Below are 25,728 nucleotides of genomic sequence, written 5' to 3' on the forward strand. Positions count from 1 at the left end.
AGATGAGGGGAATAGAGATAATGTTTTTGGAAAAATACCAACATGAGGGTGCTCTTATTTGTATTATTACCCACGAATAAAACAAATATATAAAGGTCATTGTATAATTTGAATATTTACCCTAAGAACTAATTCGTAATTTTTTAAATGACATTTCAGGGATTCTAAGCACTATATGCTAAGTTTCGTTATAAAACTTTAAGAGATATGAATTTTATTTAAAAAAATAAAAATAAAAGTATCAATTTCCCACGTCTCATACTTTTTTCAGTTGCAAAAATCATTATTAACATCTCACATTTCGCAAGTTAACTGCATTTTTCACCTAATAAATAAAAAAAACATTTTATACTTTCGAGAAAATTATTTAAATTTGACAGGATTTATTATTTATTTATGTTTTCTAACTTCCTTTCTCATCTGTTACAAAAAATATCTTCTCGCCGCAAAAATTAAATTTCGCTGATGTTTTATACTTTGCAGGAAAAACGTGTTTTACTTTAAACATGATTCAATAAAAAGCTGACCACGTTCAAGGAGCGCGGGCTTGGTCTCAAAGGAGCAGGCGACCTCTAAATTCTGCCATTTTAATTTGATCACAAATGAATTTCTTAGCTCGATATCCCAGTTAATTTTTCTTTATATGAAATAATATCATAAAATATATATTACATTTAAATATTTATTACATAAAATATATATAACATCTTTCGCACTTAATAAAGTTTAATATTCAATTTATGATTATGTGTTACAAGCCATACAGGTAAGATACAGATACACAATTACTTACGTACTTAATTAAATCACTTCATAGCAAATGTATGGTCAGTTCGTATGATGTGTTATTTGTACTAAATCCTCGCCTGTGTGTAAATTAACAAAATAAAAAAAATGAAACAAGTAAAATTAAATATTAAAGAAAATTAAAAACTAATTCACAGCTAATCTAGTAATCAATTACTAAAGTCTATTGTTTGGCAGAACAGAAGCTTTTGTGGAAAAATCGTTCGGATTTTAAACATTAAGGATTCTATTGTTATCCTTATAAGCCTCTCTCACTGCAATATATAAGCCTCTTTTCGTTAGTCATATAGCTACAACTCGTTATATGAAAACGGTTATTACCTGAAATTCAAACAGTTCTTCCATGATAGATATTTATAACTGTAATAGAAAGCTAACGAGCTTTAAACAATTTTTTTTCTTTTTTCAGCAATGTTCTATGAACTCGTTATGACCCCTGAAAACATAAAGCTTCAATTCGTGGCAGTCGTGTAAACTAATTTCTAGTTCCGCATTACGAATTGGATTTTGCGCCGCAGTCAGCGTCGAGACTGAACTATGCGTCAAGCGTGAGTGTTCAGGTGACAGTTGATAAGCCGCCGGGCGTGTTGGCACTCTGCCCTCACGGATATAGACCGGTACACGACATATACCTACCTAATTTCGTACATGTACCTAGGGAGATACATAAAGCACGTTTAGAACAAACGAGCGCACGCTAATTTTATCTGCACTCTGTGAACCAATGGTTGGCCCGGGCTGACCACGGTCCGTGGCCAGCTATTGGTTCTACAGCTAAAATGGAGACTTACATTTACAATAGATTACTTTCATTTACATAGTATAAAACAAAGTCGCTTCCCACTGTCCATCCCTATGTAAACTTAGATCTTTAAAATTACGCCACGGATTTAGTTTTTTTAAAACATGAGTATTATGAGTATGATTCAAGAGGAAGGTTTATAACATGCATAATATTGCACCCGTGCGAAGCCGGTACGGGTCGTTAGTTCAAAGATAAGATTTCACTCGCACACAGCCTTAACGCCATTGTATCAGTTTAGGTTCTTACATGCTGGGCTGTTGAACTTCGCTCAGAAAATAGTTTAAAAGTATATTTGTTTCATACGAAATCGGATTACCTTATGCAGCGCCATTATAGAGAAGCTTACATTTAATTTTAAATATATCCCACGTTGTTTTTATATTTACATGTATAATTGAATCGTAAAAGATTCTATATTTACATAAAATTTGGTCAAAAAATTTTGATCCGATTAATAATTCATATACATTCACTTCATTCAAACAGCCGATAGCTTAATCACAATTTGAAGTGCGTATTGCATATTTATCAGAGGTTTCTTTGAAATCGAATAGCGCAGTGGTCCGAAAAATTGGCAATTTCTGGAAGTAGAATAATGTGAGAAGTTTGTACTAGGCACGAATTTTACTTTGCTTATTTAAAGTTTTCTAATAGGTACCCAATAAATTCAATTATATTGAAATGTTTTCGGATTTTCGAATTAGGTACCTACCTGAATATACGTCGAATAAATGTCCGTAATTGGTTAAACAACTTATTATTTCAATAACGTATTTACTTATGGTATCTAAGAATTTTTGATAAAGATTCATCTCAATATTTTTATCAAAAAAGCTATTAATATACAATACCGACCAGCGACCTATATTTGTGTCTATATGTTTGATGTTATAATTATATTATGACATTATTTGTATTGTTTTCAAGCAAATGAATGCTGTCAAACTATTTTAAAGTATGGCTTCTTGCCATGCAATGATTGATGTCGGTTATAACTATGAATCTTCGTGTTGAACAGTTTGACTTATAGCTGCTAGATTGTTATCTATTTGTTATTTGTAAGTACATAAATTATTTATTTTCACAAAATTTCGAAAGGAAACATTTTATAAAATTCTACGTATTATAGTCAAAGGTGCATTCAGAATAAATAGAGAGAGAGATAAGGATTTTTAAAACTATGTTCATGAAAATGTGTTAAATTAATGAGTTGATTTGCCACGTATTTGTCGGGTCCATAAATTGAATGTTAATTCGTCCTATACATACATTTTTTCATTACGAATTGAATTGTGTGATTATAACCTTGAAGGACTGAATACTAATTATTTTAAAGGTTTTAATGCAGAAGCTTTACGTATGCTTCGTCGTTCAACAATAATAGAACATACAATACCAATTAATCCCCTTGTATGTATATGTGGTGTAATACAGACCACAAATCTCAAGCACTAACGCTTTCCCGGTAACATGTTTCCCCTCATTTGGCGAGTAAACACACTATCTCGTTAGTAGTTTATTATTTATTTATACGACCTATATACTTAGCTGTGCACAATATAACAACCGGAAGAACAAATACAATTCGGTTGAAATTATCTTTGAGACATGTAACTGGAATACAATCTAGTGCCTAACTTCACTTTGTGCCTATACTTAAGACCTGTTTTGATTTTAATCTGTTTGTGTATCAACTAAATATATAAATAAAAGTAAAAGACATCAGATTTCCTCGTTTCATATCTAAAAACATTTCTCTCTTTTACCATCTCTTATTTAAAATTGACTTTCGATAACTGTAAAATAAAAAAAAAGTCATTGGTGTTGATACCTTCATAATGTTAGAAGAAACTTGGAAATAATTAGATTTATTTCAAAATTAAAGATAACAATCCAATGTGCCAGTAATATTTTATGGCTAACATAATAAAGGAAAATAAATAAAAGCCTTCTATAGGTTATAACTGTGAACGATAACTTCGTATTTCAAAAAACGCTGCTGATATAAATTTCCTGGTTCGTCCCCTAGGGCGAGAACGGTAATAGTAATATAACGTTTCTTTTCCCAAATGGATCGAATCGTTTGAATGTATTAATAATTCTAGCTGATTAGACTTCGAGTTCAAGTATTCATGGCTGAAACTTGAGACAGCTCGAGATACTCCCAGATAAAATAATTCTGATTGTTTCTTATTTTAGAAAGCTTTAGTTTGCCGGTTGGCGCAGTCTTTCTTTGTTACATTTGATTAGCTTCGTGTGTTGGTCTAGAACCAACAATCATTAAATTATTATCAATGTATTTTTCTTTTTATTAGCTACAACCAAAAAATATCATGACATGTTATGGATTTTATTTGAAAATATTTTGTAGTAGTTTTTCATTATACATTGAGAAAATTGGAACAAATTCTCCTAAATAATATCCTAATGTAAAAATATCAGTGCTCATAAAATGGGGATAAAAAAGTATAATATTATTTAAAGTCTTTTAACTAATGTTTCTATAAACAGGGGGAAAAAGCTATATCCCATCATGTTGTCTTCAAATTAAAAAAAAAGACACGGTATTCATCATTTTGCTACTTTATATAAACCTAATCTTAACCAAAATCCATCCAAGTTTTGACATGCAACTCTCATAATTAGGTTACTGTTCATTCATGTAGCAAGTTTGTCTTCCCGGAATCTTTCCGGAAATATGTTCCACATATTTGCTGCTTTACTCGTACTATATTATTCGTTAGCTGACTACTAAGAATGCCGAAGACAATCGAAACAAGAAAAAATAGGAAAATGGATTCTGGCCTTCGAGGGTTTCACCTTATTTTTATTTTTACTTTATTTATTCACTCCAAAAAATGAAATAAAACTCTCAGCTTCGATTTACTTAAATTCTTTTTGTATTAACAGCTTCTGATTTCGGATAGAATTTATGTTTTTATTTACGAGGCGACTTAAAGTAATCTTTGCAACAATTTACTAAAGCCGCCGCGGGAAAAAGTTTCTTCTTTTATACTTTTACAGTCAACATGAAAATTAAATGAAATCTCCCCGTTTAAACATACGAAACGGTACAAATTTTGTCTTTATCACATTATAACATTGGTGTTGTAGTAACAAGTTGTTGTTAGTAACAAGCTTTTGCCTTTGGAAGCAATGGAAAACTATATCGTTAAAACTTTTAGCGCAATGTTCATGTAACGGCTGCTTTAACAAAGGATATAAGGCTTTAAAGTACTTCTAACAAGTTAATCACATTTGTAATGCAATTTCCATTGATCAACAAATACTTAATGTCTGTCCTCCTATCAATAAATACAGATTGATTGTTTAGTTCGATTAATTAAAAGCAAATAATCTTGTGATTTATCACAGTTAAAAACGAAGAAATAAGCGATAATATCAGAATTTGTAGATTCAGTTGAATTAACAAATATTTTCTATTAATATTTATAGACATAATCGTCAGTGATCAATTTCAAACAAGAAATACTGTATATAAAAAGTACAGTTCCATATAAATATTGTCAGTTTTGTCCATACCATCCCCAAAGATTATCGCTCCAGTTTAAACAAGGTTCTGTGGGTAGAACAAAGCTGAAATCTTTTCAAGCGTGTACTAAAATATCATAAACAACATGAAAACTATATGAAATAGCACCGCAATCCATTTATAGATCGCCAAATGTATATTTGACCACCTTCCCCACACAAATCATATTTCTATACCGTATTCCTAATGTACTTTTGGTGAGATATTTGATGTTTCTTATTCATATTCATTACTCTTACTATCGAATGCCGACAGCTTCGTATCGGTATTCTATAATAGATTTACATTTATGCCAACAATATTTATGTAAGTATTCCTCGTTGTATAACTATCCGGTGAAATATTTAATGTATCAATTGATTATTCCACTCTCAAAACAACGAAGGCGTTTCACTAAAATAGACACACAATTTTCAATAAATTATTATTACCGAACATCCGTTCAATACAAAACAAAATTGAGATATTTGCATCAAAACTTCATAGGCAAAATTATGGCCAGAAAATCAAATAAAAGTCTGAACTTCCTGGACAGATGGAGGACTTCAGTTTGGACTTTTACAAGCACTCTCACGTTATAGCAAACATATTTCCTTTGAGATTATTTATTGTCCGAATGAATGGTCAAAGATGTCAGTTCTATTCCAACTACTTAAAATTCATATTAGATTAGACGTACTCATGACAACTAACTGACGATGATGAATAAACATCATGAGGAAACCTGCACCCCAGTGAATGTTTTATCAGGTAATGTGTGAAATGAAGGAGGTGAGTGCAAACTGTTATATTACCGACCAAATTTCCTTTTTTTTTTTCATTAAACGTTATGACCACGACCCTTATACTCGTATGACTAAAATACAGAGTTGGAGGCATTTTTTATATTTCCTATTTTAGAATATTTTACACAATTACTAATTATGGCGGACTATTGTTAGTTGAGTATTGTTAGTTACATTGATTTTTTTTATACTAACATGCCGGCAGCAGGTATGCTGCCCACCTCTTGGTAAGTGGTTACCACAGACTATCAACTCCTGCTACACCAATGATAAATATATTCTGAAAATACACTTTGTAATAAATCGTAATTTTTGTTTCAGGTAAGTGGAAGCATTTATCTGGGACGTTCGCATTAATTACTTCAACGTGACAAGCTAAATTGATGCTACTTCTGGCAAAGGTTAGTCCATTTTTATACTCCAGTTTGAGGTCAAGAAAATTATTTTATTTATGTACAACAATGCAATAGAGAAGTAATGAAGAATGCATCGTTGAAAACATTTTGCGGACTGTAAATAAAATTATATATAAAAGGAAAAATACATTGTATACATTAATACACATTCGTATTATATTACATGATAAAATGTTCAAAAATAGAAAACATGAAGATTTCCGAATGAATGTCTCGAAATCTACTGACCCAAATAATTGTTATCTTTGGAAATTGTGACGTCTTCCGAAGGGTTTTCTCCGTAAATAATTTTAACCCTGGATTTGTTGGTTTAATTGGTATCGAGCTCAAACCTAAACAAACGACGACTCGAATAAGGGAACGGTAATTGCGTAACAATGTATTTATCGATTTGTAAAAAATCTACTCTTTTTAGGTAGACTTAGTACTATTATTTTGTATACCTGCATCCCTTTTTGTTGCAGCGAAAGATTGCAACGTGTATGTTTAGTCGGTCATTTCAGAACTTTAAGGGTTAGTTTTACTTTGACATTAATTTTAACCTGCGCAAACAACGCAAAGTACGCCATTTTGCCTTACCGGCGACGACGCGCAGAGAAAAGTTAAGGCCAAAGTTACTGATGCAACCCAATATAAGTTATGTTAGACTGTTATCTTTGTGCCTGCAAAATGGTTGTCACGCGCAACAATGTTGTTTGACGAATCGGATACCGAGTAAAGAGTATCGATTCCTAACATTACTTATCTGTTGAAATATCACTGGTAATGAAATGGAAGATGTAGTTATGAAATTGAATGTGAAATGAAATCGAGGAAGGCCAAAGAACAGAAGGATGGAGTGCGGCAGAATACGGCTAAGAGGAATGCAACAAATCAACTTTAGACAAGATGCATCCTGTCTAAAGTTAATCGAGGAGACTGCATAGCACGTCAGTCTCCTCATGAGGAGACTGACATGCTATACCCACCACACATAAAGCGGGAAAAGGGACGGATGCGATAAACTAAAATGATATTGTACATAGCTCCAATTTATTTTCCTAAATCAACTGATAGTTCTTATGAAACATGCTAACTCATTTGAACGTGCACCGAGCAAAACCAAACCAGCTTTATTTAATACACGTGAGCTTATTTAAATACTACTGAAGCTGCAACCGGCACGTTTATGAGCTTGAAGAATGAACAGAAGCTCCATTGTTCTAACTACCAAGTTAATACTTTAAATTTAAATAAAAGCAAAATAGTAAATAGGGTAGAATTGCCTGGGTAACAGTAAAATGTTTTTAACAAAGACGTTTAAATGAAACATTATTCTAGCTAGTTCAATATTTTATTACAAGCTTTGAGTTGAGTTTCAACTTTCCCGATTTTTGTCTGTCTGTAATTATATCTTGCAAGTTAAATTTCACACGCTTCCATTTGTCCTACAGAGTTGGAATTTTCCACGTCGCTTGAGTTTTCATGACAACGCATTATTATGATAATCACGATCAGTGCAGCCAGGATCGGCTCCAGTCCAGACGAGGTAACCCACAACAGTTTACTACACATGTTTTATTTTTGTCACGCGTTAAATGCGTCAAGATCTTTCTGACGATATCGTCACGAAAAGTGTAATTTTTGTTAATACATGTTTTAGTTCTCATTAAGGTATCATATATCGTATATTTGGAACGCTTTTTAACTCAGAAAACGTGATTTCGCTTTTACTCACTGTCATATAAGCCTCATATAAATTGTATCGTTTGATGATTTGAGAAAAATGACATTCGAAATCTCAATCCAATATTCAAACTTTTCTAGAACTCGCTTCTTTGCATATCGGTTTTCCTTGGAATTTCTGTTTAAAATAGGAAGATTTTAGATATTAAAGTGTTCACCTGTTCTAACTTTATCTTTAAAAAGACAGGTCTGTGCCTGAATTTCTTGTATTTATGACGAAATGATATTAGTCGAACAAATTATAAAATCATCTGCTCATCTAAATAACCAGTGGTGTACAAAGGCCTCTTACACCAACCTAAAACTCTCAATTTAATACAAAGATTTTAATTCAAATTCTTACAATTTGAATACAGCAATATTTATATAGATAATAATTCAACTAAATGTCTATTAACAATTTTATTTATTACAAACGGATTTCCCTAATGGTGTTCTGTACAATTGATTATGAACATAATCCCCTAATTATATTCTGTGTACAAATACATGGTAACTAATGAAGCGTTGTTGTTAAGAAGAGCAGTTTAGTCTACAATTAATAGTCAAACAATTGTAGACCGAACTGTTTACTGGTTTGATGGTTCTTCACCATATCTTAAAATCCAGTTTGGTGTCGCGAGCCATACGTGATCACATACATAAGATCATCTAACTTAAATTCTGTTATATGTTTCATCTCGATACGTTACTTAGAACCCGAGATTGGCAATAATAAGATATAAGCAGACGCACGAAATAAACGCGGGCGGAGCCGCGGGCAAAAGCTAGCATCACATACTCGTAGTCTGAAATGGTGGTGATACCAAGTAATAAATATCCTATTAGTGTATAGCATTTTCATCGAACACAAGTGGCTTTCAGTGAAAGAGTACATCAATTGGAAATCTGCATGGTGGGCTATTTAGTTCAGGAGTGTGTGCAACTACTGTCACTAAATGCTGCAAACGTAAAAGGCATGTGCAAAGATACCTTATATCGACGCCGATGATAAATGATAACAAATGATTAGAGAGAACAACGTATGCTTCCGCATCGCTACATGTCCGTTCCATCGCTCAGCGAGGACATGTTATGAGCATCGTTGAGGGCCCGTAGCCTGCGAGTGAACGAACACCGCACTGTTCACTGACTCTAAATAACCCTTTATTCAATTTCTCCCTTAACATAAAACAATGCTACACTACACGTGGTGAATTCCCTGGTTTTACGATCGTATTTGATAATATTAGTAACACGATGGGCCACGTACGCGAGTTATTACATTACATTTTATATATAAAATTTCTGAAGCATGTTTTTAGATTCTTCCTTGCGGAATGTAATATTTTTTTATGAAGCTCTCAAGTCGCACTGCTGGGCAAAATCCTCCTATTTTTCCAACCACTTATATTCTAATCTAATATTATATATGACTATATAGTGTAATGTATGTATGTATAATTATGTATGTAATTGTAAATTGTAGTCGTATGTACTGTATTATTTATATTTTGTCTGTTTGACCCAAAGGTTGACTGTCAGATAATGTTTTAGCATTAAGTCCGCTTAATATACTTTTATATAAGAAGATAAAAGGCATTATAACAATGGTCTAGTAAAATAAAAAATATATACCTATTTTTCATCATATGATCATAAAAGGGCAGCTAAAATATTATTTTCCTGTAAGATGATTTACTTTCAGGGCAGCTAATAGCCCCAGGCCCCCAATTATCAACACACGAGGTTATTTGGACATACAATATGTGATAGCTTACAGCATCTTCCGTTGTGTACTAATCAAACAAAATGATAGACGTACAATATATTGCCCATCGGAAGGTACCCACAATATGTGTGCGAAATTTCAAATGATTGGTTATGTCAATAAAGCGTAAAGTACTTAGCTACAAACTTTCTAATCTATAATATTAGTTATGACATTAGAGATATTCCCCGATTTCGCATCGCTGCAATAATATGCACAACATTCCGTTTGAATCACTCTATCGATTAAAAACCCGCATCAAAATCAGTTGTGTAGTTTTAACGATTTAAGTTACATAGGAACAGACACATATCTGGAAGAGACTTTGTTTTATATGTAATTTTAATAATAGTATATAAGATATATTTATGACATACTGCCGCTGTACACGTATATTTATCGTGAAAATAATGATTAAGTAAATAATAAGTAAAAATATAACATTTTTTTTTATTTTAAAGAAACTATACAAAGATTAGAAACTGTATAGTTTCTAAACTAAAGAGAGATTAGAAACTGTATAGTTTCTTATATCTATGCAAATACATATCTATGTTTTATATACAATCCTGGTCACGCTGCGCACGACTATGCACATGTGTCCATCGCATTGTTATCAAACAGCGACTCGGTTTTGAATGCCACAGTTATTAATTAGCTGCGGCTGTAAAGGATGCTTTGAATGATGTCATTTAATTAACAGGGCTTCCCTCGTCTGACTGTGCAGTCTGGTTTTAAATCGTTATCTACGGGTAGAGTGCATAGTGGTAAGGTTGCGATAAGCGCAGGCCAAACCGAGCGGCAGCCGCGGCGGCGGCGGCAGTCATAGTCGGTTGGCAACCGCGGCCACACGTACGCGGCACACGCTGCCCGCGCCCGCGACCGCTCCCGCGCCCGCTATACCGCGACCTTACCCCAGGTAAATAAACTGTGCATAACTTAACTACCTACCATAAACTTGCTTAAAAAATGCAACTCGAACAACCACCCCGGAACCGCTCACAACAAAATTAAAAGTTTGCATCGCACATTTGGAATAAGAACAAAAATTTTGAAGTGTTTATTTCATGGAATTATTTTTGTAGTGGCGACAGATGTTTCTGTTACATTTTATGACATTTGTTGAGTCGTCTATTCTGTGCCGTTTTTATGTGACAATAAGTACACATATACACAGAAACGGTTGATAAATGTTTCATCAATCGTAATAACTCGATAAATGCACTGGTGTACTGGAAATAAATTGTCCCGAAACGACAAAGCGAAATTGGCTTTTACATCAAGATTAATTGGCGTACAAACTGTTCCATTCAGTAATGAGTTCGCCCCAGATAATAACAATATTTGGCATCTCAACAATAAGACAGGAAACATTTTATAAAGCATCATAAAATGCAGACCATAAATAAAGATGAAAAACTAACGAGGATTACTCTCGTGGACGTAACAGATAAGCTTATCATCCGAACCTTGAGATGAGCCAACTTCTGTGGCTTATCAGAATTAATGACATATAACGAGTTAATAAAAATGTTATTGAACGTTACACAGTATTATCTCACACAGCGTTCATAAATATTATACTACGTCTGCCTGAATAAGATACCCATGTATAAGATAACTGTACCTATCTTGTAACTAAACGACGTCAATAAGACAACTTATAAATATAAAACTTTGAATATGTAATTAAGAAAAAGGTAAAGGTCAAGTGTAACAAAGACGTTGGCATAAGACCGACAGTAACTTACTAATGAAACGACTTGACAGAGATACTCTGCATGTGGGTTTCTCACGAAAACGGTATTACAATAGAAATTTGGAGTAGTAGTCAGATATTGATACATAAACAAATGCATTTTGTGTGCGGTTTGTATACTTAATCATAAGGATGCTAAGAATTTAGTTGGTAAATTTGACACAAAACAATTTTTTTCAACATTTTTGATAATTATTTTAAGTATATATAATGAATCCTGAATTTTATAAATATAAATAATTTTGAAAATACTTAATGAGATAACGATCTCATTAAGCATTTTCAAAATTATTTAAAGCAGACATGTATAACAAGCCACACAAACATTATTCAAATCTGAAGCGATGCAATGGATTGAATTACAATCTTGAACTATTTAAGCTTAGATGTAAAAATATACCAATGGACTATGAAACCTAAACATACAATTCATATAATCCATATATCCAACCCTAAACATTCAGTCCATCAATACAAGCAATTTCTGATGTGACATGGGTAGAAAAATACTAAAATATTCTTAAAACCACATTTTTGGAGCAGAGAGAGTATTTTTATCATTTCAACTTGACAGTGGTTTTATCAATTTGCCAGAAATTTGAATAAGATTTATTGAATATCAAAAAGCTATTGGAGATCTGACATCCGGTTTCGTAGAAATCCTACTGAAACTTTAATAAATACGACAGTGATTTGATTTTTACCTGACGCAAAGTAAGTTTATTTACTATTTTATTTAAACATTTATGTAAATATTTTATAGTTATCAAAAACATTCGTAACAGTTTAAATGGTTTATTTTTTACATAAGTAACATTACTATTTGACAAGCTCAAACCCAGGTCATGTAATTTTAATAAATCAAGATTAAAATTGAGTATCTCGTAAATTGCAAGAAGCTTAGTCCTCCCCGTAGAAATGACGACGCGTTTTTCATAAAATTTGCTGTCATTTGGAGTTAGCCGGAGAATTTCGTGAGAAAGGTGAATTGAAAAATGATCTTCTTTTACAAAAGTCTTATAGGTACTTTCATTCAAAAGTAAAATTAGCAATAATATTAAATAATAGCAAACATTTAGTAGAATAAAATTACTATTTTTTACTTAAAGTTGTATAAGTACTTAAAATTAAATCTATCACTTATGAAACTACAAACATATCATTCGACATCGGTGAGAATCGTCGTCAATTTACACATTAAACGCTGTAAAGTTCTAAAAATATGCATAAAGTGACAAGTAATAGGCTATTTATCGGCCATAAAAGATGATGCGTCATAAATTTGATCGTTGATCGTTACGAAGACGCACCCATTTACCTCTTACTCTGTCTAGTAAAAATCCCTCTTGAATTTTGGAAATAATCAGAATTTATTTTTATTGCTAAATTTTTATTGTTAATATAAAAACAAACAATCTTAAATATGTATAGTATTTATAGTATATGGCGCATAATTTAATTTATCTAACAGAAGTTAAAGTGTTTTTATAGTCTTATCTTGTTATAAAACATAGATTTAAATAGATATAAGTACTTAACTACTTGTGTATGAACCGATACTGTAAAAGTTTTGAAGCAATTATGTAGTGATCTGATCTGCAATGAATGAGATAACTTTGTTGTTTTTTTTTTCTCTTTTCTTTACACTTTAAAGAATATGCTATGCTGAGTTATTAAATGTAATATTCCTGCCTACTTTATAGCAATTTAGAAAGTGTTGTGATATTACAGACAGGGTACATATTTTTTCCATTTGGTTCAAGCGAAATATCACCGCAAAATACTGAACTTGTCGCTTTTATGACAAAAATTTTGTTAAATTCACTAAAAATCTTAAATTATAGTCTTTTAAAATTAATAATAGTCAATTGAGTTTAATAATGATTAACTTATTTTTTTGGTTGTATATTATTTTCTTTATTTCTTACTTTTATGAAATCGTTATGTTTTTGTTTTATGCGAAAACCTTTCTTGATTGTACAAAAGTTGAAATATAAAAAGCAACTAAATAAACAGATGCAGACTTCCAAGAGAAATTCCTCCAACGTCTGGAAAATAAAACAATATTTACTTTAACACTACTGACGGCTAAAGATCAAACGTTTTTCCGCGAAGGTGACAGCTACTTCCCACTAATTTCCTGATTGAAAACATTTAAAACAAAGATTACCCTACATTTATTGTTACCTTTAACGTCGTTATTACCTAATTTTCATTAGCTTTCCTTATTTCGTTGAATTGCCCGACCTTTTTGAACAAAGGTAAGTTAAGTAAATGTATGCCCAATTAATTATTAATGTGTTTACAAGACTGCGTCTTTGTAGGTATTATAACGTTTACCGATGAAATACTGATTAATAAATTAACGTCTGTGAATTACTTGCAATACAATCTACATCAATATTATTGTTTAACATAAATAAATATCCAAGTCCCGGATCAATCTGAAAAACATAATTTTCCATTTTGGTCTAACCGGGGATCGAACTAGGACAATTGATAGTCTGGGATACAGAGGTCGTCAAAATGAAAGAATATTTAATACATTATTTTACTTCTTAAACTTGTACAGATCAATGAGATTACTAACTTATCTATGATACGCATGAAAGATAAACAATTATAACCTAGTCCACTCGGTATTGTGGGTACTTGAATGGGTCCATTAGGCGTAAACGGCCCTCAGTTATAAATAGCTATACCTTGTCTGAAATCGTGACAGATCTCTCTCCATTCATCTACTTGTCACTCTCCTCATTATTTACTCATATATTTCAAACTGTTTCCTAAAAATCATTTCGCATTATGTTTAATGCGAACCGATTTTTAGGAAACAGTGCACTGTTTCTTTTGTTTTTTAGGTTTTCATATTTTCAAACTATTTTTTTATAATCAGTAGATTGAAAAAGTCAATTAAGGGAAAGTAAACTGAACTCTTTTCCTCAAAGGCCTGCAAAACTTTCACCATTTCGTCGTAATCCCAACAATACCCCTGCGGTTATGTGTGATTTTCAAATTTCGCTTTTCGATTTTTTCTGCAGGTCGGTATGACGAATAGTCGAAAATAAATCTGCATTTTATTTGTCTTATTTCACCATATAACTTTAGCTCTGTTACGAGTTGCAAAGGAATCTCAAAAATATCGTAAAAATCGTAGAGCTGATTTATTCTTCTTTTTATGAAATGGTATAAAAATATTAAAGGTCAAACGAGTTGTGGAAATAGAATATTAGTTAAATTGTTGTCTGAAATTTATTCCGTCGAAGCTATGGTAATATATACCCCCGGCTTAAAATGCAATCATGAAATTCAGAGTGGAGATCTATCGCTGGGCCTTAGTCCGTGACCACCTGGTCATATAATATTAACACAAGCTTTTGCTCGTGGCTTCACCTGCGTTAATTTCCTATTTTAACAGATCTTTTTCCTTTTCTGTTCTTTTATACTAACTATACTAATGCGAAATATAAAGACGATTATTTGAGAACTGACGTTTTATTTCTAACCTATGCTTATTTACGTTAAAAGAATACTATATGCATAAGTAATATAATATTACATCATTGTAGGTAAATGTTGGTAAAATTGTTTGTACAGGGGACTGTGGGTTATGTCAGTTATGTTAGCCTCTAAACTATGGTAATCAAGAGGAATTTAAAGATAATTTGGTGAGGTTCATTATATATTGACTGTACTTACATAATGTAAATGAAACTTACATTTCTCCTTGTCATTCCTTGACTTTAAGATGAACTAGTAAGTCATCATATATGTAACGTTTCATGGGTGGTGGTTTAATTTCTTTTGATCGATTTTTACTTAAGCATATTTTAATTAAATGCCACGCAAAATTTATTCAGATCAGAAATAAGAACACATACATAAAAACCATCCAAAAGGTACCTTTACCCATAGAGCGTCACGTAATAAGTTGAATATTTTAAATAGAACATACTTTTAACCTTGGCTTTCCCACGCATTTCCCACAGAAACTGTAAAGGCATAAAATGTATCTTGAAATATCCATACTCCTTGCTCAAGTACTTATTCGAAATTTCAAGAAGAAATAGTGGATTTTATAAACCGATGAGACAACAAACAATCTCATTTATACATGTATTATATATATATTAGACTCTGAGGTACGCTCTGAGGCACTCTGAGGCTTTGTTCTCGCGGGAATTTCGGGATAAAAAGTACCATATGTATCGTTCCACCCGTGTACCAAATTTCATAATAATCTGTCCAATCGATTTTGCGTGAAAGAGTCACAAACGCATTTATAACAGTAGGATTTGATGAGATAGATAGTTCATTTGGAATTTAACTATGATAAAGAAATACAGTTCAAAGAACGTATTCGTATATTCAGTCATATTTGGACTCTCATCTGTCATTCGTGTGTTCTTTTGTTGTTTTTATAATGAATCTTTTACCTTTTCTCTGTATTCCATGTCACATTACCTGCCTACTTATATCTGCAAATAGACCTTGGAGAAATACATACTCGTGGAATATTTAAAAGTACCTAATTACACTTGTTTTCCTCGCATTGTTCGCTTTTTTTTGTTTTCATTTTTTTAGACTGAGAGACATTAGTGTTAGCTATTTTTTTTATTTTACCTAATTTTCGAACAAATTAAGAGAAGAACGTAAAATGTATAAAAGTTCATGATTCATAATAATCGCGGGCGACCGCTATTAATACATTAGGATTACCAAAACAGTTTGTATTCTATTATTATAATGTTATATCAATTTGGTCTAAAATTAACTAGTCCATCTATTCCCAATCTATTTCCATTAGTTTGTTGAAAAAAAAACCGAATCTTTAAATACTTTTCAAACTGCCCTCCATCTCAAATTCTATCAAGAATTCTCAATATGTTAATATTTACTGTACCACAGAATCTATTTTAAATATCGGATAACCTAACCCAGTGTCCTAGGTTAGGAACAAACGCAGCAAGACCTACGCGATTCAATGCGTCAATATCGAAGTCCTTCAGTATAGCTTGATTAGGATGGTGGGTAAAGATAGTCTGCTATTTATTATGATATTGATCTAAACTGTAACGAAATGTATGGCGATAGTATAAGCTGTCACGTAGGCCATAAAACTTGATAGTATATATTTAATAGTCAAGTACTCAATTCTTATCAAGTTGCCCAGCAGTGACCTCAAAGCGGCCGTACTTTTTTTAAAAATATAGTTTATGTATACAGACGTATTTGTATTTAGACGTATTTTAATGACTCATTTGCACTCCTTCCACCACCGTCTTGATCCACTACTTGAACCTACTTATTTTATAGGATACTTTTTCTTATCCTCTTTGACATGATCCTATGAGGTGATTTAAAAATTGGGTAGATTGATGTGCTGTTTACTGTACACTGTTGTTTTCCGTACATATAATTTATTTTTTTTAGAGAGTGGACGGCAAAAAAATTCCGGCGTTATAAATTTATATATTATGTTGAATTATTCAATGTTGTCTTAACCGAAAAATACACAACATTGCTTTACCCTGAACACCTGTTGAACGCTCGGCTATATAAATACGTTACTTTCGATAACAGATACATAGTATATTTTTTATTTAATGAAAAATAAAATCAGTATTCATGGAGTATGATTATTTTTATGTTATTTTCAGGAAAACCTTTGTAATATTAGCCTAGGCTAACATAGTAACAACTTCGTATATTATTCCCCAGAAAAAGATTTATTATATTGACCGGTATTATTTGTCATATTGAATCGGTAGATCTCACCAGTTGATATCAATAACAACGATATATATTTATATTTAGTCTAGTGTGTGTTACTTGGCCAAAGGATTCCTTCTTACAAATTAGTTCGAAGAAAATTCTCGTACCTTGTAGGTAGGTATATGTAGAATCAAAGAACAAAATCCGTATTATCCATTGTATATCCGGTTGGATTCGGCTTAAGGAGCCAATCACGAGCCTGGTATTGGACAAAACGCTATACTGTCCGTGTAATAGGCTATTCATCGACTAAATGGAGAATATTTTCTATAGAAATTTAAGTTTGCTTGTTGTTGAATTCCATTTAAGGTCGGTACACACTGAATGTACATACAGCACTTTGCAGCACCGATGTCTGTCTGCAACTATTAATAAAATTGACACTCAACTTATTTTATTACAAAACGAATAATAGCTTAACATTATAATGTAAAAAAAACTGAATTCAAGTGTGTTTAGATTATTTGAATTGTATGCAATGCGGTCTATAGACAAAATTTTATACTATAGGTATTTCTTTTACGCATGCTCCATGCTGGATTCCGTCTTCACTGGCCTTTTAAACAAATGGTTTCCACGCCCCGTATTTCTGGTTTACTTTATATATTTTTTAAAACTTTATTTACAAATAAAACATGATACAAAAGGCGAATACTGAAAACATTCTCTACTAGTCAACGAAGTGACCAAAACTCACAATAAATAGAATTATTTTCCATGCTGTAGGATAATTTTCAACCGAGAAGAAATTATAAAACATGTACCCTAGTCCTTGAAAGTACTTCCACGTATTGAATTGAGATTATCGGACGGGATATTGTGAATTTTAAAATATAACTATGTTTTGAAACATATAAAACATGTTTAGTGTTTATTCTTTAATTAGCTTTTCTTTTTGTAATTTGTAGTATGTATATACAAAATGTATAGATACCTAGAAACACAACAAACTGGATATCAACAACAAAGTCGCGATCGACTTTATTGTTGATAGCATAGCTGTCTCTTTTCAGTCCCATGTTCCATTTCAGTAAAAGCTCACATGATTACCGCATTATTACGTATCTGAAAGACTGTTTGAGAGCAAGACTTTGTTGACAAATGCTTCGAGACATAAACGTGAGTCAGGTGAACTCATTTCTTAATGCTTGGTGACTTTCATGTACTTAAAATATTGCCATCGTGTGATTTCACGATGTAATAAGTATGTTACAAATGTAGGTATGTAGAGAGTACTCTACATACTCTACATACCTACATTTGAAAAAGTGAAAACAAACTCGATGAAAAATGATAAATCAAACACACGCATAAATGTCAGACACATACACAATCGCGAACACCGATATAGAATGGCCATCGCGCACATGTGTATGCACCATTTGAACATTTCTCGTCCGGTGTAAATACAGTTTAAATAAGATGCCTTTGTTGTTCGTGAGGTTTATGTTTACACGTTACAAAACAAGTGGGTTAGAGAACTGACCAAGGCCCTGTGGTGATTACTCTGAAACACGATACGATGTTGAATAACACACACATATGTCAGTTCAAAAGAGATGGAGGGCTGAAGGCCTTAACAAGGTTCTTAAATAACAATAATTTAATATATTTTTTATATAAAATTGGCGTTACAAAAATTGTAGTAGTTTAAGAATAACTAAAGTTAATTTTATAAATACACTAACGACCCGTCCCGGCTTCGCTCCGGTATAACCATAATAAATGTTACACACAAAAACTTCCTCTTGAATCAAAAAACCGTTACATAGTTTTAATGATCTAAGCATAATTGTACATAGGGACAGACAGCGGGAAGTGACTTTGTTTTATATTATATAATGATAATAAAGTTATGCCAATGTAGGTGTGCAAGTTTATACTTCTATATATTATGTAAGTACAATATAAATTTTGCATAAGTAAGCTTATGAGACATATACCCGTTTCACAGCCAGAACTATACTGATATGTAGAGGTATGTTAGAGTGATATATAAATCCTGAGTTTCTGTTAATATATTATGTAAAATTCATCGAATAATATTTTGTTTGAGAAATTCATAGCAGCTTAATAGAAAAAAAAAAAGATTGCTCTCTATGTATTTTCTCTCAGATTGCTATTTACTTTTCCTCGTATTGAGACGTTACATTAATTTGCCGCTTAGTTATTACATCTCCATATGATACAAAGGTGTTTGTCTTTATAAATAAACTGAGATATACTTAATCTTTAACATTGGTTTTGTCTTCGGCAAATTCTACTTCCGCATTAAGATTTTATTATTTTATCAAGACAACTACATCTTTCAACCTGCAATTTTCAGAAAGAGGTCAACAAACTATATCGATTTCTATGACATCATCATAGTCGTATTTCACAGAGATTTCTATGATTCTATGAGATGGCTAAGGATCATGATCGTTACGTGGAATGAAACACTCATAACTTTCTTGGCACCATTAATGGGGTCAGTCCTCTTCTCCTTGTCTGGCGTTAATATGATACTCTTTATACGATATACTTGTGCAAAAAAAAACCTGAACATATATGATGACATGATTGACGTCAATTTAGTTTTTCAGGAGAGTTATTAAAATATCGACAGCGTACATTTTAACGATATTACATTTTAATTGGCTTTCACAGCACGAGGTAGGGCCGGCCGATGCATTAATTGAGATCAATCTACTAGCCGATGCTCAGTCCAATAAATCGATGATAAATACATCAGCATCGTAAGTGTAGGAAGTTATTCGTAAGTTTGGAATTAGGCCACAGACTGCACCGATTTAGTATCGACGAATGTGCGTTCCGTGTTCCTGGTTATTAATATCTTCGTCAAATTTCAAAGTTCAACGTAATTATTATCTTATTCTAATTAGATAAAAAAATGGAATCAAAAAAACCGAGATTACATGAAACATGAACTGAGATTTATAATTTCTAAATATTTTTATTTTTGAACTGATTCCTATTTTCAAAGCTATCACAACGCTATTTTTCTTTCGTTGTTTTTTTTTTTCCTTAATATTTCTCATTAAAAAATACATTTACAAAAATACATTACAATTCCATTTTTACGCTTTGAGCTAAAAACAATACAGCTACGACTCCCTTGTTGATGGGGATATCACTATCCTTATCGCGATCCTTGTAACCGCAAGTCAGATTAACGTCAGCACGCAACCCTGTCTTTTTCTTTCCTTCTATCTTGTCTATCTTATCCCTTTACCGTTGTAAATTATAGCTATGGATGGATAGATTAAACGGTATCTACTTGTCTGTCATTAGTGCTTTTTACGAGAAAAGGTTTCTTATTACATTCAGTGAAGTAAATATAGTGCGAAATACGTTATTAGTTTGAAACTGTTTGGAGGATAAATAGCGCGCTGCATAGCCAAAGATTACATAATACTTCCAGTAGTATAGCTTTATGCACCACATAATGATATATTACAAAAGGATTCTGTATTTTTAATTACTTACATCATACTATTTAGAAAAATAATGAACCCGAACGAACAAAGCCAACTAAAAAGTTTAATAGATTGATAGATGGCATTTCAGAATGGTTCAGCTTTGCTGCATAAAAATCTTATCACAAATAATAATAATCCAATGGTTCATAAAGCGTTTATTTGAGATGAGTTTTTTGGACGCTTATACCTACAAAGATAAACAATCTACAGATTACGCAGATAAAATTATAAAAGTAGGAACTTCGACCTTGGTTTCCGAAGTTTACTGGCTGCGGTAGCGACAGGGAAAACGTTCAAATGAGAGGAGGTTACAAATCGGGTTAGAAACGATATTTAAACCTAATCAGTTTTCCAAAAAAATAAACCTATATTTCGAGATTAGATTTTATATTTTGAGAGATAACATGATGACAAAACTTCTCGAAGCAATCAATCTACTTTAGAGTGATTTAACATAATGTCGTTTATTACGCCGTCCGTTATTAATGTGATACTATAGTGCCACATCAATCAAAACGTCACTGATATCGTCAGTGAACCCCGACCTTACGATTAAGATATACCTGAGCTATATATCTCACCACTTCAATGCCGCCTAATGACATAAAGAAATGCTAACCATACATTTTATTACTTAAGGGCCCATAAAATAAGTATTCACGTTCTCATTATATTACTACTAAACATAGAAATATTGATTTTTCATTCAGTACATTCAGAATGTTATTAGGTTCTTCAACTCTGTGGTGAAAGGATGTCCGAAAGAAATTATAAGTAAATATTTAGCGAAAATAATTTCCAAAAACAACGAAGGGTTGACGCGACGACTCGTGTTTCAGGAGCTCTGTCTAAACATAATATTCACATTTATTCGTTGTTTCCTACATTATTTAATTATATTTATTGCAGGCCTGTCTCGCCCAGCCACCGTGTGACAGTAACTGATATCCAAAATGTTGAATATTCATGAATATTCGATATCCAGTGGACGCTCCAAACTGTAGTTGTTGACAATTTGACAGAATTGACACGCTGAATCTGCGCTACTTTATCTATAAAACAAGTTGAAGTAAATTTTTGAGCAAATTCATTTATATACCTATACTATGGATATTATTTATGTTTTCACTTTATTTCCGCAAAAAACTGCGTTACTAGGTTTGTTTAACTTATACTATAAAAAAATGAATGTTTAGCAAAATGCTTTTAGCAAGTGCTAAGTAAGTACTTATTAGATTGATAATTGCTTAATTCAATGAATTGAATACATTAATATTGTAGTAGGTACATTATTTTCAAATATTTCCGTGGCCTTCTCTGTGTAGAACAGCGGTAGTAATCTGGCAGAAGCTGCGAAACTTATATCACTTAATTAAAAGTTCTTAATCTTTTATTTTCCGTCGCATTTATTCCGAACGAATACCACAAAAGAGTTCGTGATAGCTATAGATGAAATGTTATCTTTTGCTAATCAACTGAGCAAACCTCCGAAGTTTGCTGTTTAATTATATTTATAGACTGTAATAATACCCAAATTATTGTTTTCGAACTTGCATTAAGTTTAAGTTTCATATTTCCATTTCAAAATAAACGGAATATTAAAAGTTTACACCTCATTTCTGTAAGAAAATATTCAGAAATATAAATAAATTTATACAATTTATGTGTCTCAAAAACCTTAACTAAACATCATTAACAACACTGAAGGCTAGGTATGCGTTCGATAAAGCAAATATAACTGAACACCTTCAATATACGCAATCAGTTGCGTGATTCAAGGTCGCCTTATGAAAAATATTACCCAAATTATAGAGAAAATCAAATCCTGTGCTGTAGTGAAACTTTCACCTTAGCAGCTACACGTGAAATCGTGTTGTACACGCCACATTTTACCTTGAAATTTGATTTTATCGACACAATAGCAAACGTATGTTGCTCAAATCGGAATACCGAATAAAGAGTTCGAGCAATTTATTTAGAATCCCAAGGCTTTTAAAAAGTGAACTGTGATACGCGTATTTAACCAGAAAGCATATCGCACATTTTTTTGAATGAAAAAAATAAATCATCTTGACTGCGAATTCACAGCAGTCATCATCACGGGAGTCTATTGTAACAAAACATGACTGTCAGTATAACTTAAACTTTGGGCATGACAGTACAATATAATCGAGGCGCATCTATTTAGAGTGAGTTGCACCGTCGAATTTTATGTTGATTTTACGTTTAAACAAAATAACGTACTTTGAGTTTTTCTGCTTAAGTTAAAGTTAACATCGAAGGTGACGGTGCAACCCACCTTTAAATATGAAACCTTTTTACACAGACAGCAGAGTAGACACGGACGAGGTCGTACTTGGCGCCTCAGGGTCTCAGTAAGGTTAGGTTAGGTCGAGATAGGCATCGCCGGGACGGAAGCCGGCCGTACCTCGCGTGCCTGCATTGTACAGCCAACAGCATTACAGCCGAATTCATACTTTCGCCACTATTTGTTCCCGCATCTTCTATGTGGGAACGAATAGTGGTGAATTCATGCTAAAGAATTTTACATGCAGTCGACAATACTGCCATGCCATGGTGCACTACGCTCTATTATCTAGGACAAAGGTCTCCATGCAGTGAAAGGTCATGCTCCGTAAATACATCTTCATTATACATTTTCCCTTAGCGATTTACATTGTACGTTTCTATTGATTCTAACACCATTTACAGCTATTCCAGTATGTCCGTGGAATAAATACACTGCGATTGAGAATTCTAGATTTCAACAAAGATTTCTCTTTTCTCTTACAATATTTTCTTTGAATAATGTTTACAACTTGCAAATTTCTTTAAGCTTGCTAAATGCATTTAAGATATTCTTTCAGAACCAAACACAGGTATACTGAGGATGTAACGACATGGTGAGATACGTATTTCAAAATGTGTTAATTTCAAAAGAGTATTTTAATGTTTTTATTTGTTTAACTTTATTACAAAAATGTAAACGGCAGACTTCAAGCTAATTTATTTAAATATTATAAAACCTCTCGTCTGCAAACAAGAACATAGTATCTTTTCTCTTTCGTGTTCACTTGCATCCCAACCGTTAAGACGCGGCGAATCAGATGAATTCATTCTACTTGGCAGTTGTAATATATGAACTACTTTCACATTCATGACTTCTTCTGTAATACCGTCGCTGGTGTGGTCTGCTAGATTAAAAGCAAGGAAAAATATAAATATATGAGTAGAGCATTTATGATTCTAATTTATAATATAGTTTGCAGTACAATTATGTATGTAAATTAAAAAAATAAAGGTTGTTAAAAAAGTGTTATTTATTCAATTTATAATCGGCTAAAGATTTGATAGTGAAAAGCGGCCGCAGTTCTCATGTGGTTATCAAAAATAATGAAAAGGATATTAACTTTATTAGTTTTTGTATAAAAAGTAGTCACATTAGTACTGGCCGCTAAACTTCTGTACTATTTCAAAATGATAAAGTGTTATTTCAAAAATACTATAATTTTTATGGTGATGGTATGGTTGTTTAGTATAATCTATGGCCTATAATTTTATTGTTATTTTTATGTGATTACAATAATATTTTTATTTTTACACTCTCCGAGTTTCTTTTAGTTAAATCCTGGCAATAGGTAACCTTATACAGTATACTTACTATACCTAATGTACTAAGGAGTATTTCGTGTTTAGGTACAGTTGACTTATGTTTAACTGATTCGCCTAGAATGTATTCACGCATGACCCAGTTCTATATCGCAGTTACATCTTTGCAGTAGGATTCCACTTGAATTGAAAATTAGGATGTATTAAACTGGCTGGTGATTATGACACTTTGAATAATGAAACTAAATTTAAAATTTGGTTGAAATTCAAAAATATACTTTCGACTTTCAACGAAATTTTTGATCAATTTTTTTGCCGGTGCTCTAGGTGCTTACTCGGGCAAAAATCTATTCAACTAGGCCAATACTTGGAAAATTATTTTTTTGCAAAAATATTGAACAGAGCTCGGTTCGGCTCGTAGCCCAGATACTGATATGTATATTTTTATATACATGTATATGTACATGTGTATATATGGAATACTGTAACTAAGAAAATCTTTTCATTCCAAAAGGATCATGAAAAGATTTTCTTAGTTACAGTTTTCCACTGTAGTATTTTATATTATTTATAGTAAGAAAATACATATATTATAAATAAAAATCTGCGATTCTGTATTAATGAAAGTATAATCAAGTGCCTAAAAGTGAGCCGTGAAATGATTAATTAATTCTATGTTTGAAAGCCACTTGTTCCTCATTATTAATTATTTAAATCTCATCTGAGCTTCTTTATTCAAATGTACAACATAAATCTTATATCTGAAGACCATTCGGAGCTTTTGTGTCTTTGTCATAAAGTTTCGGACAAGTTTGTTAATGGTCTTCATTTGTAAGTGATAATAATACTTTTTGTTAGCATTTCGTCTTTGGTAAGTTTATTTGTCGTTATTTTATTATTATTTAAACTTTACTAAAAATTAACTATAAGATTCATAGCATACAAGTCATTCTTGTCAGTCAAACGTTCGGACCAAGTTGAAAATGGCAAAAAGGGTCACTACACTTTTTACATTTTTCATTACAACTAAAATGGCATTAATGATATTTTATGACGTTCATTTTTTACATTTGGACTATTTTGAGTTTCGTATATATTTTTCGCTAAATTATTATTTATCAACAATTTCACAAATAATTTGTACTCATTTATGTAAAAAATAGCTCAAACTCCATCTATAATAATTAAAATCTCTATCAATTTTTTATGAATAAGTGAATGTATCAATGTTTGTTTTTATTTCAAAAGAATAGTTTTTTATA

General features: G+C 32.1%; 1 protein-coding gene across 10 annotated transcripts in view; it reads left to right on the forward strand.

The window, feature by feature from the left end:
- Positions 1-25,728, forward strand: part of dnc (dunce) — a 334,918-nt gene that overhangs the window by 175,867 nt on the left and 133,323 nt on the right. For 2 of the 10 annotated variants that reach the window (XM_053746305.2, XM_053746306.2), the window contains exon 1: positions 10,619-10,760. The exons of 6 other annotated variants lie outside the window; for them this stretch is intronic. The gene's annotated coding sequence lies outside the window, so the exon portion shown is untranslated. Of the gene's footprint in view, positions 1-10,618; positions 10,761-25,728 lie in introns of those variants that run through there. 2 more of the 10 variants (XM_064436023.1, XM_053746318.2) reach the window with 2 other exon arrangements.

The sequence above is a fragment of the Plodia interpunctella genome, chromosome 6, assembly GCF_027563975.2.
Source record: "Plodia interpunctella isolate USDA-ARS_2022_Savannah chromosome 6, ilPloInte3.2, whole genome shotgun sequence".
Lineage (NCBI taxonomy): Eukaryota > Metazoa > Arthropoda > Insecta > Lepidoptera > Pyralidae > Plodia > Plodia interpunctella.